The sequence below is a fragment of the Phoenix dactylifera genome, chromosome 4 (genome assembly GCF_051530095.1).
Source record: "Phoenix dactylifera cultivar Ajwa chromosome 4, Ajwa_hap1_PhDact_Kaust_v1.1, whole genome shotgun sequence".
NCBI lineage: Eukaryota > Viridiplantae > Streptophyta > Magnoliopsida > Arecales > Arecaceae > Phoenix > Phoenix dactylifera.
The window spans coordinates 33,840,736-33,852,944 of record NC_143193.1 but is presented as its reverse complement, the minus strand read 5'-3'; the positions used below and the strand labels follow the sequence as shown (position 1 = coordinate 33,852,944).

General features: G+C 49.1%; 28 non-coding genes and 5 pseudogenes across 28 annotated transcripts; all 33 read left to right on the top strand.

The window, feature by feature from the left end:
* The first annotated feature begins 217 nt into the window (after positions 1 to 217).
* Positions 218 to 336, top strand: LOC149754214 (5S ribosomal RNA). Its single transcript, XR_016406983.1, has one exon. It is a non-coding gene; the product is annotated as a 5S ribosomal RNA (ribosomal RNA).
* Positions 337 to 581: 245 nt separating this feature from the next.
* LOC149754213 (5S ribosomal RNA) lies at positions 582 to 700 on the top strand. The gene has a single exon (XR_016404077.1). It is a non-coding gene; the product is annotated as a 5S ribosomal RNA (ribosomal RNA).
* Positions 701 to 946: 246 nt separating this feature from the next.
* On the top strand, positions 947 to 1,065 carry LOC149754212 (5S ribosomal RNA). Its single transcript, XR_016408189.1, has one exon. It is a non-coding gene; the product is annotated as a 5S ribosomal RNA (ribosomal RNA).
* Positions 1,066 to 1,312: 247 nt separating this feature from the next.
* LOC149754211 (5S ribosomal RNA) lies at positions 1,313 to 1,431 on the top strand. The gene has a single exon (XR_016407943.1). It is a non-coding gene; the product is annotated as a 5S ribosomal RNA (ribosomal RNA).
* Positions 1,432 to 1,678: 247 nt separating this feature from the next.
* Positions 1,679 to 1,797, top strand: LOC149754210 (5S ribosomal RNA). Its single transcript, XR_016405087.1, has one exon. It is a non-coding gene; the product is annotated as a 5S ribosomal RNA (ribosomal RNA).
* Positions 1,798 to 2,043: 246 nt separating this feature from the next.
* LOC149754209 (5S ribosomal RNA) lies at positions 2,044 to 2,162 on the top strand. Its single transcript, XR_016408276.1, has one exon. It is a non-coding gene; the product is annotated as a 5S ribosomal RNA (ribosomal RNA).
* A 247-nt stretch (positions 2,163 to 2,409) lies between these two features.
* LOC149754208 (5S ribosomal RNA) lies at positions 2,410 to 2,528 on the top strand. The gene has a single exon (XR_016407942.1). It is a non-coding gene; the product is annotated as a 5S ribosomal RNA (ribosomal RNA).
* A 247-nt stretch (positions 2,529 to 2,775) lies between these two features.
* LOC149754207 (5S ribosomal RNA) lies at positions 2,776 to 2,894 on the top strand. The gene has a single exon (XR_016403761.1). It is a non-coding gene; the product is annotated as a 5S ribosomal RNA (ribosomal RNA).
* Positions 2,895 to 3,140: 246 nt separating this feature from the next.
* LOC149754206 (5S ribosomal RNA) lies at positions 3,141 to 3,259 on the top strand. The gene has a single exon (XR_016406100.1). It is a non-coding gene; the product is annotated as a 5S ribosomal RNA (ribosomal RNA).
* A 247-nt stretch (positions 3,260 to 3,506) lies between these two features.
* LOC149754205 (5S ribosomal RNA) lies at positions 3,507 to 3,624 on the top strand (annotated as a pseudogene).
* Positions 3,625 to 3,870: 246 nt separating this feature from the next.
* LOC149754204 (5S ribosomal RNA) lies at positions 3,871 to 3,989 on the top strand. The gene has a single exon (XR_016404076.1). It is a non-coding gene; the product is annotated as a 5S ribosomal RNA (ribosomal RNA).
* Positions 3,990 to 4,234: 245 nt separating this feature from the next.
* On the top strand, positions 4,235 to 4,353 carry LOC149754203 (5S ribosomal RNA). Its single transcript, XR_016404075.1, has one exon. It is a non-coding gene; the product is annotated as a 5S ribosomal RNA (ribosomal RNA).
* A 245-nt stretch (positions 4,354 to 4,598) lies between these two features.
* Positions 4,599 to 4,717, top strand: LOC149754202 (5S ribosomal RNA). Its single transcript, XR_016407121.1, has one exon. It is a non-coding gene; the product is annotated as a 5S ribosomal RNA (ribosomal RNA).
* A 247-nt stretch (positions 4,718 to 4,964) lies between these two features.
* Positions 4,965 to 5,083, top strand: LOC149754201 (5S ribosomal RNA). The gene has a single exon (XR_016407941.1). It is a non-coding gene; the product is annotated as a 5S ribosomal RNA (ribosomal RNA).
* Positions 5,084 to 5,330: 247 nt separating this feature from the next.
* Positions 5,331 to 5,449, top strand: LOC149754200 (5S ribosomal RNA). The gene has a single exon (XR_016403760.1). It is a non-coding gene; the product is annotated as a 5S ribosomal RNA (ribosomal RNA).
* Positions 5,450 to 5,695: 246 nt separating this feature from the next.
* LOC149754199 (5S ribosomal RNA) lies at positions 5,696 to 5,814 on the top strand. Its single transcript, XR_016408278.1, has one exon. It is a non-coding gene; the product is annotated as a 5S ribosomal RNA (ribosomal RNA).
* Positions 5,815 to 6,061: 247 nt separating this feature from the next.
* Positions 6,062 to 6,180, top strand: LOC149754198 (5S ribosomal RNA). The gene has a single exon (XR_016407940.1). It is a non-coding gene; the product is annotated as a 5S ribosomal RNA (ribosomal RNA).
* A 247-nt stretch (positions 6,181 to 6,427) lies between these two features.
* On the top strand, positions 6,428 to 6,546 carry LOC149754197 (5S ribosomal RNA). Its single transcript, XR_016403758.1, has one exon. It is a non-coding gene; the product is annotated as a 5S ribosomal RNA (ribosomal RNA).
* A 246-nt stretch (positions 6,547 to 6,792) lies between these two features.
* Positions 6,793 to 6,911, top strand: LOC149754196 (5S ribosomal RNA). The gene has a single exon (XR_016406099.1). It is a non-coding gene; the product is annotated as a 5S ribosomal RNA (ribosomal RNA).
* Positions 6,912 to 7,158: 247 nt separating this feature from the next.
* On the top strand, positions 7,159 to 7,276 carry LOC149754195 (5S ribosomal RNA; annotated as a pseudogene).
* Positions 7,277 to 7,522: 246 nt separating this feature from the next.
* LOC149754194 (5S ribosomal RNA) lies at positions 7,523 to 7,641 on the top strand. Its single transcript, XR_016404074.1, has one exon. It is a non-coding gene; the product is annotated as a 5S ribosomal RNA (ribosomal RNA).
* Positions 7,642 to 7,886: 245 nt separating this feature from the next.
* Positions 7,887 to 8,005, top strand: LOC149754193 (5S ribosomal RNA). Its single transcript, XR_016404073.1, has one exon. It is a non-coding gene; the product is annotated as a 5S ribosomal RNA (ribosomal RNA).
* A 246-nt stretch (positions 8,006 to 8,251) lies between these two features.
* LOC149754192 (5S ribosomal RNA) lies at positions 8,252 to 8,370 on the top strand. Its single transcript, XR_016406097.1, has one exon. It is a non-coding gene; the product is annotated as a 5S ribosomal RNA (ribosomal RNA).
* A 246-nt stretch (positions 8,371 to 8,616) lies between these two features.
* LOC149754191 (5S ribosomal RNA) lies at positions 8,617 to 8,735 on the top strand. The gene has a single exon (XR_016406096.1). It is a non-coding gene; the product is annotated as a 5S ribosomal RNA (ribosomal RNA).
* Positions 8,736 to 8,982: 247 nt separating this feature from the next.
* LOC149754190 (5S ribosomal RNA) lies at positions 8,983 to 9,100 on the top strand (annotated as a pseudogene).
* A 246-nt stretch (positions 9,101 to 9,346) lies between these two features.
* On the top strand, positions 9,347 to 9,465 carry LOC149754189 (5S ribosomal RNA). The gene has a single exon (XR_016404072.1). It is a non-coding gene; the product is annotated as a 5S ribosomal RNA (ribosomal RNA).
* Positions 9,466 to 9,710: 245 nt separating this feature from the next.
* LOC149754188 (5S ribosomal RNA) lies at positions 9,711 to 9,829 on the top strand. Its single transcript, XR_016404071.1, has one exon. It is a non-coding gene; the product is annotated as a 5S ribosomal RNA (ribosomal RNA).
* A 246-nt stretch (positions 9,830 to 10,075) lies between these two features.
* Positions 10,076 to 10,194, top strand: LOC149754187 (5S ribosomal RNA). Its single transcript, XR_016406095.1, has one exon. It is a non-coding gene; the product is annotated as a 5S ribosomal RNA (ribosomal RNA).
* Positions 10,195 to 10,440: 246 nt separating this feature from the next.
* LOC149754186 (5S ribosomal RNA) lies at positions 10,441 to 10,559 on the top strand. Its single transcript, XR_016407120.1, has one exon. It is a non-coding gene; the product is annotated as a 5S ribosomal RNA (ribosomal RNA).
* Positions 10,560 to 10,806: 247 nt separating this feature from the next.
* Positions 10,807 to 10,925, top strand: LOC149754185 (5S ribosomal RNA). The gene has a single exon (XR_016409011.1). It is a non-coding gene; the product is annotated as a 5S ribosomal RNA (ribosomal RNA).
* A 246-nt stretch (positions 10,926 to 11,171) lies between these two features.
* Positions 11,172 to 11,290, top strand: LOC149754184 (5S ribosomal RNA; annotated as a pseudogene).
* A 247-nt stretch (positions 11,291 to 11,537) lies between these two features.
* LOC149754183 (5S ribosomal RNA) lies at positions 11,538 to 11,656 on the top strand. Its single transcript, XR_016400617.1, has one exon. It is a non-coding gene; the product is annotated as a 5S ribosomal RNA (ribosomal RNA).
* A 247-nt stretch (positions 11,657 to 11,903) lies between these two features.
* On the top strand, positions 11,904 to 12,021 carry LOC149754182 (5S ribosomal RNA; annotated as a pseudogene).
* The last annotated feature ends 188 nt before the right edge of the window (positions 12,022 to 12,209 follow it).

The following is a 12,209-nucleotide window of genomic DNA, read 5'->3' as shown; positions in this document are numbered from 1 at the left end:
GATAATATTTATTTTTAATTTTTCGGCTTTTGGCTTTTCCGCTTCGGATAATTTTTTTCGTCCAAAAATAAACTGAGTCCGGAGACTAGCGGTGCCATGCAGCATAGCGGGACCAGCGCGTTGAATCCTACGCCAGAACGGCCCCGGCGGCGCGAATGTCTCGGGCCGTCGAGACCGGCTGCTTTGTCATAAAAGGGAGTTTCGAAGGGCTTGTCATGCGTGCGATCATACCAGCACTAATGCACCGGATCCCATCAGAACTCCGCAGTTAAGCGTGCTTGGGCGAGAGTAGCACTAGGATGGGTGACCACCTGGGAAGTCCTCGTGTTGCACCCCTTTTATTTTTTGCCCTTTTTTATTTTTTGATAACATTTATTTTTAATTTTTCGGCTTTTGGCTTTTCCGCTTCGGATAATTTTTTTCCTCCAAAAATAAACTGAGTCCGGAGACTGGCGGTGCCATGCAGCATAGCGGGACCAGCGCGTTGAATCCTACGCCAGAACGGCCACGGCGGCGCGAATGTCTCGGGCCGTCGAGACCGGCTGCTTTGTCATAAAAGGGAGTTTCGAAGGGCTTGTCATGGGTGCGATCATACCAGCACTAATGCACCGGATCCCATCAGAACTCCGCAGTTAAGCGTGCTTGGGCGAGAGTAGCACTAGGATGGGTGACCACCTGGGAAGTCCTCGTGTTGCACCCCTTTTATTTTTTGCCCGTTTTTTTATTTTTGGATAATATTTATTTTTAATTTTTCGGCTTTCGGCTTTTCCTCTTCGGATAATTTTTTCTCCCGAAAATAAACTGAGTCCGGAGACTGGCGGTGCCATGCAGCATAGCGGGACCAGCGCGTTGAATCCTACGCCAGAACGGCCCCGTCGGCACGAATGTCTCGGGCCATCGAGGTCTACTGCTTTGTCATAAAAGAAAGTTTCGATGGGCATGTCATGGGTGCGATCATACCAGCACTAATGCACCGGATTCCATCAGAACTCCGCAGTTAAGCATGCTTGGTCGAGAGTAGTACTAGGATGGGTGACCCTCTGGGAAGTCCTCGTGTTGCACCCCTTTAATTTTTTGCCCGCTTTTTTATTTTTTGATAATATTTATTTTTAATTTTTCGGCTTTTGGCTTTTCCACTCCGGATAATTTTTTTCCTCCGAAAATAAACTGAGTTCGAAGACTGGCGGTGCCATGCAGCATAGCGGGACCAGCGCGTTGAATTTTACGCCAGAACGGCCCCGGCGGCGCGAATGTCTCGGGCCGTCGAGACCGGCTGCTTTGTCATAAAAGGGAGTTTTGAAGGGCTTGTCATGGGTGCGATCATACCAGCACTAATGGACCGGATCCCATCAGAACTCCGCAGTTAAGCGTGCTTGGGCGAGAGTAGCACTAGGATGGGTGACCACTTGGGAAGTCCTCGTGTTGCACCCCTTTTATTTTTTGCCCCTTTTTTTATTTTTTGATAATATTTATTTTTAATTTTTCGGCTTTTGGCTTTTCCGCTTCGGATAATCTTTTTCCTCCGAAAATAAACTGAGTCCGGAGACTGGCGGTGCCATGCAGCATAGCGGGACCAGCGCGTTGAATCCTACTCCAGAACGGCCCCGGCGGCGCGAATGTCTCGTGCCGTCGAGGTCTGCTGCTTTGTCATATAAGAGAGTTTCGAAGGGAATGTCATTGGTGCGACCATACCAGCACTAATGCACCGGATCCCATCGGAACTCCGCAGTTAAGCGTGCTTGGGCGGGAGTAGTACTAGGATGGGTGATCCCTTGGGAAGTCCTCGTGTTGCACCCCTTTTATTTTTTGCCCGCTTTTTTATTTTTTGATAATATTTATTTTTAATTTTTCGGCTTTTGGCTTTTCCTCTTCGGATAATTTTTTCTCCCGAAAATAAACTGAGTCCGGAGACTGGCGGTGCCATGCAGCATAGCGGGACCAGCGCGTTGAATCCTACGCCAGAACGGCCCCGCCAGCGCGAATGTCTCGGGCCGTCGAGGTCTGCTGCTTTGTCATAAAAGGAAGTTTCGAAGGGCATGTCATGGGTGCGATCATACCAGCACTAATGCACCGGATTCCATCAGAACTCTGCAGTTAAGCATGCTTGGGCGAGAGTAGTACTAGAATGGGTGACCCTCTGGGAAGTCCTCGTGTTGCACCCCTTTAATTTTTTGCCCGCTTTTTTATTTTTTGATAATATTTATTTTTAATTTTTCGGCTTTTGGCTTTTCCACTCCGGATAATTTTTTTCCTCCCAAAATAAACTGAGTTCGGAGACTGGCGGTGCCATGCAGCATAGCGGGACCAGCGCGTTGAATTCTACGCCAGAACGGCCCCGGCGGCGCGAATGTCTCGGGCCGTCGAGACCGGCTGCTTTGTCATAAAAGGGAGTTTTGAAGGGCTTGTCATGGGTGCGATCATACCAGCACTAATGGACCGGATCCCATCAGAACTCCGCAGTTAAGCGTGCTTGGGCGAGAGTAGCACTAGGATGGGTGACCACTTGGGAAGTCCTCGTGTTGCACCCCTTTTATTTTTTGCCCGTTTTTTTATTTTTTGATAATATTTATTTTTAATTTTTCGGCTTTTGGCTTTTCCGCTTCGGATAATCTTTTTCCTCCGAAAATAAACTGAGTCTGGAGACTGGCGGTGCCATGCAGCATAGCGGGACCAGCGCGTTGAATCCTACGCCAGAACGGCCCCGGCGGTGCGAATGTCTCGGGTCGTCGAGACCTGCTGCTTTGTCATAAAAGAGAGTTTCGAAGGGCTTGTCATGGGTGCGACCATACCAGCACTAATGCACTGGATCCCATCAGAACTCCGCAGTTAAGCGTGCTTGGGCGAGAGTAGTACTAGGATGGGTGACCCCCTAGGAAGTCCTCGTGTTGCACCCCTTTTATTTTTTGCCCGCTTTTTTATTTTTTGATAAAATTTATTTTTAATTTTTCGGCTTTTGGCTTTTCCTCTTCGGATAATTTTTTCCCCCAAAAATAAACTGAGTCCGGAGACTGGAGGTGCCATGCAGCATAGCGGGACCAGCGCGTTGAATCCTACGCCAGAACGGCCCCGCCGGCGCGAATGTCTCGGGCCGTCGAGGTCTGCTGCTTTGTCATAAAAGGAAGTTTCGAAGGGCATGTCATGGGTGCGATCATACCAGCACTAATGCACCGGATTCCATCAGAACTCCGCAGTTAAGCATGCTTGGGCGAGAGTAGTACTAGGATGGGTGACCCTCTGGGAAGTCCTCGTGTTGCACCCCTTTAATTTTTTGCCCGCTTTTTTATTTTTTGATAATATTTATTTTTAATTTTTCGGCTTTTGGCTTTTCCACTCCGGATAATTTTTTTCCTCCGAAAATAAACTGAGTTCGGAGACTGGCGGTGCCATGCAGCATATTGGGACCAGCGCGTTGAATTTTACGCCAGAACGGCCCCGGCGGCGCGAATGTCTCGGGCCGTCGAGACCGGCTGCTTTGTCATAAAAAGGAGTTTCGAAGGGCTTGTCATGGGTGCGATCATACCAGCACTAATGCGCCGGATCCATCAGAACTCCGCAGTTAAGCGTGCTTGGGCGAGAGTAGTACTAGGATGGGTGACCCCCCAGGAAGTCCTCGTGTTGCACCCCTTTTATTTTTTGCCCTTTTTTTATTTTTTGATAATATTTTTTTTTAATTTTTCAGCTTTTGGCTTTTCCACTTCGGATAATTTTTTTTCCACAAAAATAAACTGAGTCCGGAGACTGGCGGTGCCATGCAGCATAGCGGGACCAGCGCGTTGAATCCTACGCCAGAACGGCCCCGGCGGCGCGAATGTCTCGGGCCGTCGAGACCCGCTGCTTTGTCATAAAAGGGAGTTTCGAAGGGCTTGTCATGGGTGCGATCATACCAGCACTAATGCACCGGATCCCATCAGAACTCCGCAGTTAAGCGTGCTTGGGCGAGAGTAGCACTAGGATGGGTGACCACCTGGGAAGTCCTCGTGTTGCACCCCTTTTATTTTTTGCCCTTTTTTATTTTTTGATAATATTTATTTTTAATTTTTCGGCTTTTGGCTTTTCCGCTTCGGATAATTTTTTTCGTCCAAAAATAAACTGAGTCCGGAGACTGGCGGTGCCATGCAGCATAGCGGGACCAGCGCGTTGAATCCTACGCCAGAACGGCCCCGGCGGCGCGAATGTCTCGGGCCGTCGAGGCCGGCTGCTTTGTCATAAAAGGGAGTTTCGAAGGGCTTGTCATGGGTGCGATCATACCAGCACTAATGCACCGGATCCCATCAGAACTCCGCAGTTAAGCGTGCTTGGGCGAGAGTAGCACTAGGATGGGTGACCACCTGGGAAGTCCTCGTGTTGCACCCCTTTTATTTTTTGCCCTTTTTTTATTTTTGGATAATATTTATTTTTAATTTTTCGGCTTTCGGCTTTTCCTCTTCGGATAATTTTTTCTCCCGAAAATAAACTGAGTCCGGAGGCTGGCGGTGCCATGCAGCATAGCGGGACCAGCGCGCTGAATCCTACGCCAGAACGGCCCCGCCAGCGCGAATGTCTCGGGCCGTCGAGGTCTGCTGCTTTGTCATAAAAGGAAGTTTCGAAGGGCATGTCATGGGTGCGATCATACCAGCACTAATGCACCGGATTCCATCAGAACTCCGCAGTTAAGCATGCTTGGGCGAGAGTAGTACTAGAATGGGTGACCCTCTGGGAAGTCCTCGTGTTGCACCCCTTTAATTTTTTGCCCGCTTTTTTATTTTTTGATAATATTTATTTTTAATTTTTCGGCTTTTGGCTTTTCCACTCTGGATAATTTTTTTCCTCCCAAAATAAACTGAGTTCGGAGACTGGCGGTGCCATGCAGCATAGCGGGACCAGCGCGTTGAATTCTACGCCAGAACGGCCCCGGCGGCGCGAATGTCTCGGGCCGTCGAGACCGGCTGCTTTGTCATAAAAGGGAGTTTTGAAGGGCTTGTCATGGGTGCGATCATACCAGCACTAATGGACCGGATCCCATCAGAACTCCGCAGTTAAGCGTGCTTGGGCGAGAGTAGCACTAGGATGGGTGACCACTTGGGAAGTCCTCGTGTTGCACCCCTTTTATTTTTTGCCCGTTTTTTTATTTTTTGATAATATTTATTTTTAATTTTTCGGCTTTTGGCTTTTCCGCTTCGGATAATCTTTTTCCTCCGAAAATAAACTGAGTCTGGAGACTGGCGGTGCCATGCAGCATAGCGGGACCAGCGCGTTGAATCCTACGCCAGAACGGCCCCGGCGGTGCGAAAGTCTCGGGTCGTCGAGACCTGCTGCTTTGTCATAAAAGAGAGTTTCGAAGGGCTTGTCATGGGTGCGACCATACCAGCACTAATGCACTGGATCCCATCAGAACTCCGCAGTTAAGCGTGCTTGGGCGAGAGTAGTACTAGGATGGGTGACCCCCTAGGAAGTCCTCGTGTTGCACCCCTTTTATTTTTTGCCCGCTTTTTTATTTTTTGATAAAATTTATTTTTAATTTTTCGGCTTTTGGCTTTTCCTCTTCGGATAATTTTTTCCCCCAAAAATAAACTGAGTCCGGAGACTGGAGGTGCCATGCAGCATAGCGGGACCAGCGCGTTGAATCCTACGCCAGAACGGCCCCGCCGGCGCGAATGTCTCGGGCCGTCGAGGTCTGCTGCTTTGTCATAAAAGGAAGTTTCGAAGGGCATGTCATGGGTGCGATCATACCAGCACTAATGCACCGGATTCCATCAGAACTCCGCAGTTAAGCATGCTTGGGCGAGAGTAGTACTAGAATGGTTGACCCTCTGGGAAGTCCTCGTGTTGCACCCCTTTAATTTTTTGCCCGCTTTTTTATTTTTTGATAATATTTATTTTTAATTTTTCGGCTTTTGGCTTTTCCACTCCGGATAATTTTTTTCCTCCCAAAATAAACTGAGTTCGGAGACTGGCGGTGCCATGCAGCATAGCGGGACCAGCGCGTTGAATTCTACGCCAGAACGGCCCCGGCGGCGCGAATGTCTCGGGCCGTCGAGACCGGCTGCTTTGTCATAAAAGGGAGTTTTGAAGGGCTTGTCATGGGTGCGATCATACCAGCACTAATGGACCGGATCCCATCAGAACTCCGCAGTTAAGCGTGCTTGGGCGAGAGTAGCACTAGGATGGGTGACCACTTGGGAAGTCCTCGTGTTGCACCCCTTTTATTTTTTGCCCGTTTTTTTATTTTTTGATAATATTTATTTTTAATTTTTCGGCTTTTGGCTTTTCCGCTTCGGATAATCTTTTTCCTCCGAAAATAAACTGAGTCTGGAGACTGGCGGTGCCATGCAGCATAGCGGGACCAGCGCGTTGAATCCTACGCCAGAACGGCCCCGGCGGTGCGAATGTCTCGGGTCGTCGAGACCTGCTGCTTTGTCATCAAAGAGAGTTTCGAAGGGCTTGTCATGGGTGCGACCATACCAGCACTAATGCACTGGATCCCATCAGAACTCCGCAGTTAAGCGTGCTTGGGCGAGAGTAGTACTAGGATGGGTGACCCCCTAGGAAGTCCTCGTGTTGCACCCCTTTTATTTTTTGCCCGCTTTTTTATTTTTTGATAAAATTTATTTTTAATTTTTCGGCTTTTGGATTTTCCTCTTCGGATAATTTTTTCCCCCAAAAATAAACTGAGTCCGGAGACTGGAGGTGCCATGCAGCATAGCGGGACCAGCGCGTTGAATCCTACGCCAGAACGGCCCCGCCGGCGCGAATGTCTCGGGCCGTCGAGGTCTGCTGCTTTGTCATAAAAGGAAGTTTCGAAGGGCATGTCATGGGTGCGATCATACCAGCACTAATGCACCGGATTCCATCAGAACTCCGCAGTTAAGCATGCTTGGGCGAGAGTAGTACTAGGATGGGTGACCCTCTGGGAAGTCCTCGTGTTGCACCCCTTTAATTTTTTGCCCGCTTTTTTATTTTTTGATAATATTTATTTTTAATTTTTCGGCTTTTGGCTTTTCCACTCCGGATAATTTTTTTCCTCCGAAAATAAACTGAGTTCGGAGACTGGCGGTGCCATGCAGCATAGCGGGACCAGCGCGTTGAATTTTACGCCAGAACGGCCCCGGCGGCGCGAATGTCTCGGGCCGTCGAGACCGGCTGCTTTGTCATAAAAAGGAGTTTCGAAGGGCTTGTCATGGGTGCGATCATACCAGCACTAATGCGCCGGATCCATCAGAACTCCGCAGTTAAGCGTGCTTGGGCGAGAGTAGTACTAGGATGGGTGACCCCCCAGGAAGTCCTCGTGTTGCACCCCTTTTATTTTTTGCCCTTTTTTTATTTTTTGATAATATTTTTTTTTAATTTTTCAGCTTTTGGCTTTTCCACTTCGGATAATTTTTTTTCCACAAAAATAAACTGAGTCCGGAGACTGGCGGTGCCATGCAGCATAGCGGGACCAGCGCGTTGAATCCTACGCCAGAACGGCCCCGGCGGCGCGAATGTCTCGGGCCGTCGAGACCCGCTGCTTTGTCATAAAAGGGAGTTTCGAAGGGCTTGTCATGGGTGCGATCATACCAGCACTAATGCACCGGATCCCATCAGAACTCCGCAGTTAAGCGTGCTTGGGCGAGAGTAGCACTAGGATGGGTGACCACCTGGGAAGTCCTCGTGTTGCACCCCTTTTATTTTTTGCCCTTTTTTATTTTTTGATAATATTTATTTTTAATTTTTCGGCTTTTGGCTTTTCCGCTTCGGATAATTTTTTTCCTCCAAAAATAAACTGAGTCCGGAGACTGGCGGTGCCATGCAGCATAGCGGGACCAGCGCGTTGAATCCTACGCCAGAACGGCCCCGGCGGCGCGAATGTCTCGGCCCGTCGAGACCGGCTGCTTTGTCATAAAAGGGAGTTTCGAAGGGCTTGTCATGGGTGCGATCATACCAGCACTAATGCACCGGATCCCATCAGAACTCCGCAGTTAAGCGTGCTTGGGCGAGAGTAGCACTAGGATGGGTGACCACCTGGGAAGTCCTCGTGTTGCACCCCTTTTATTTTTTGCCCCTTTTTTTATTTTTGGATAATACTTATTTTTAATTTTTCGGCTTTCGGCTTTTCCTCTTCGGATAATTTTTTCTCCCGAAAATAAACTGAGTCCGGAGACTGGCGGTGCCATGCAGCATAGCGGGACCAGCGCGTTGAATCCTACGCCAGAACGGCCCCGTCGGCACGAATGTCTCGGGCCATCGAGGTCTACTGCTTTGTCATAAAAGGAAGTTTCGATGGGCATGTCATGGGTGCGATCATACCAGCACTAATGCACCGGATTCCATCAGAACTCCGCAGTTAAGCATGCTTGGGCGAGAGTAGTACTAGGATGGGTGACCCTCTGGGAAGTCCTCGTGTTGCACCCCTTTAATTTTTTGCCCGCTTTTTTATTTTTTGATAATATTTATTTTTAATTTTTCGGCTTTTGGCTTTTCCACTCCGGATAATTTTTTCCTCCGAAAATAAACTGCGTCCGGAGACTGGCGGTGCCATGCAGCATAGCGGGACCAGCGCGTTGAATCCTACGCCAGAACGGCCCAGCCAGCGCGAATGTCTCGGGCCGTCGAGGTCTGCTGCTTTGTCATAAAAGGAAGTTTCGAAGGGCATGTCATGGGTGCGATCATACCAGCACTAATGCACCGGATTCCATCAGAACTCCGCAGTTAAGCATGCTTGGGCGAGAGTAGTACTAGGATGGGTGACCCTCTGGGAAGTCCTCGTGTTGCACCCCTTTAATTTTTTGCCCGCTTTTTTATTTTTTGATAATATTTATTTTTAATTTTTCGGCTTTTGGCTTTTCCACTCCGGATAATTTTTTTCCTCCGAAAATAAACTGAGTTCGGAGACTGGCGGTGCCATGCAGCATAGCGGGACCAGCGCGTTGAATTTTACGCCAGAACGGCCCCGGCGGCGCGAATGTCTCGGGCCGTCGAGACCGGCTGCTTTGTCATAAAAAGGAGTTTCGAAGGGCTTGTCATGGGTGCGATCATACCAGCACTAATGCGCCGGATCCATCAGAACTCCGCAGTTAAGCGTGCTTGGGCGAGAGTAGTACTAGGATGGGTGACCCCCCAGGAAGTCCTCGTGTTGCACCCCTTTTATTTTTTGCCCTTTTTTTATTTTTTGATAATATTTTTTTTTAATTTTTCAGCTTTTGGCTTTTCCACTTCGGATAATTTTTTTTCCACAAAAATAAACTGAGTCCGGAGACTGGCGGTGCCATGCAGCATAGCGGGACCAGCGCGTTGAATCCTACGCCAGAACGGCCCCGGCGGCGCGAATGTCTCGGGCCGTCGAGACCCGCTGCTTTGTCATAAAAGGGAGTTTCGAAGGGCTTGTCATGGGTGCGATCATACCAGCACTAATGCACCGGATCCCATCAGAACTCCGCAGTTAAGCGTGCTTGGGCGAGAGTAGCACTAGGATGGGTGACCACCTGGGAAGTCCTCGTGTTGCACCCCTTTTATTTTTTGCCCTTTTTTATTTTTTGATAATATTTATTTTTAATTTTTCGGCTTTTGGCTTTTCCGCTTCGGATAATTTTTTTCCTCCAAAAATAAACTGAGTCCGGAGACTGGCGGTGCCATGCAGCATAGCGGGACCAGCGCGTTGAATCCTACGCCAGAACGGCCCCGGCGGCGCGAATGTCTCGGGCCGTCGAGACCGGCTGCTTTGTCATAAAAGGGAGTTTCGAAGGGCTTGTCATGGGTGCGATCATACCAGCACTAATGCACCGGATCCCATCAGAACTCCGCAGTTAAGCGTGCTTGGGCGAGAGTAGCACTAGGATGGGTGACCACCTGGGAAGTCCTCGTGTTGCACCCCTTTTATTTTTTGCCCCTTTTTTTATTTTTGGATAATACTTATTTTTAATTTTTCGGCTTTCGGCTTTTCCTCTTCGGATAATTTTTTCTCCCGAAAATAAACTGAGTCCGGAGACTGGCGGTGCCATGCAGCATAGCGGGACCAGCGCGTTGAATCCTACGCCAGAACGGCCCCGTCGGCACGAATGTCTCGGGCCATCGAGGTCTACTGCTTTGTCATAAAAGGAAGTTTCGATGGGCATGTCATGGGTGCGATCATACCAGCACTAATGCACCGGATTCCATCAGAACTCCGCAGTTAAGCATGCTTGGGCGAGAGTAGTACTAGGATGGGTGACCCTCTGGGAAGTCCTCGTGTTGCACCCCTTTAATTTTTTGCCCGCTTTTTTATTTTTTGATAATATTTATTTTTAATTTTTCGGCTTTTGGCTTTTCCACTCCGGATAATTTTTTCCTCCGAAAATAAACTGCGTCCGGAGACTGGCGGTGCCATGCAGCATAGCGGGACCAGCGCGTTGAATCCTACGCCAGAACGGCCCCACCAGCGCGAATGTCTCGGGCCGTCGAGGTCTGCTGCTTTGTCATAAAAGGAAGTTTCGAAGGGCATGTCATGGGTGCGATCATACCAGCACTAATGCACCGGATTCCATCAGAACTCCGCAGTTAAGCATGCTTGGGCGAGAGTAGTACTAGAATGGGTGACCCTCTGGGAAGTCCTCGTGTTGCACCCCTTTAATTTTTTGCCCGCTTTTTTATTTTTTGATAATATTTATTTTTAATTTTTCGGCTTTTGGCTTTTCCACTCCGGATAATTTTTTTCCTCCCAAAATAAACTGAGTTCGGAGACTGGCGGTGCCATGCAGCATAGCGGGACCAGCGCGTTGAATTCTACGCCAGAACGGCCCCGGCGGCGCGAATGTCTCGGGCCGTCGAGACCGGCTGCTTTGTCATAAAAGGGAGTTTTGAAGGGCTTGTCATGGGTGCGATCATACCAGCACTAATGGACCGGATCCCATCTGAACTCCGCAGTTAAGCGTGCTTGGGCGAGAGTAGCACTAGGATGGGTGACCACCTGGGAAGTCCTCGTCTTGCACCCCTTTTATTTTTTGCCCCTTTTTTATTTTTTGATAATATTTAATTTTAATTTTTCAGCTTTTGGCTTTTCCTCTTCGGATAATTTTTTTCCTCCGAAAATAAACTGAGTCCGGAGACTGGCGGTGCCATGCAGCATAGCGGGACCAGCGCGTTGAATCCTACGCCAGAACGGCCCCGGCGGCGCGAATGTCTCGGGCCGTCGAGACCGGCTGCTTTGTCATAAAAGGGAGTTTCGAAGGGCTTGTCATGGGTGCGATCATACCAGCACTAATGCACCGGATCCCATCAGAACACCGCAGTTAAGCGTGCTTGGGCGAGAGTAGCGCTAGGATGGGTGACCACCTAGGAAGTCCTCGTGTTGCACCCCTTTTATTTTTTGCCCCTTTTTTTATTTTTTGATAAAATTTGTTTTTAATTTTTTGGCTTTTGGCTTTTCCTCTTCGGATAATTTTTTTCCTCCGAAAATAAACTGAGTCCGGAGACTGGCGGTGCCATGCAGCATAGCGGGACCAACGCGTTGAATCCTACGCCAGAACGGCCCTGGCGGCGCGAATGTCTCGGGCCGTCGAGACCGGCTCCTTTGTCATAAAAAGGAGTTTCGAAGGGCTTGTCATGGGTGCGATCATACCAGCACTAATGCACCGGATCCCATCAGAACTCCGCAGTTAAGCGTGCTTGGGCGAGAGTAGTACTAGGATGGGTGACCCCCCGGGAAGTCCTCGTGTTGCACCCCATTTATTTTTTGCCCTTTTTTTTATTTTTTGATAATATTTATTTTTAATTTTTCGGCTTTTGGCTTTTCCACTCCGGATAATTTTTTTCCTCCGAAAATAAACTGAGTTCGGAGACTGGCGGTGCCATGCAGCATAGCGGGACTAGCGCGTTGAATTTTACGCCAGAACGGCCCCGGCGGCGCAAATGTCTCGGGCCGTCGAGACCGGTTGCTTTGTCATAAAAAGGAGTTTCGAAGGGCTTGTCATGGGTGCGATCATACCAGCACTAATGCGCCGGATCCATCAGAACTCCGCAGTTAAGCGTGCTTGGGCGAGAGTAGTACTAGGATGGGTGACCCCCCAGGAAGTCCTCGTGTTGCACCCCTTTTATTTTTTGCCCTTTTTTAATTTTTTGATAATATTTTTTTTTAATTTTTCAGCTTTTGGCTTTTCCACTTCGGATAATTTTTTTTCCACAAAAATAAACTGAGTCCGGAGACTGGCGGTGCCATGCAGCATAGCGGGACCAGCGCGTTGAATCCTACGCCAGAACGGCCCCAGCGGCGCGAATGT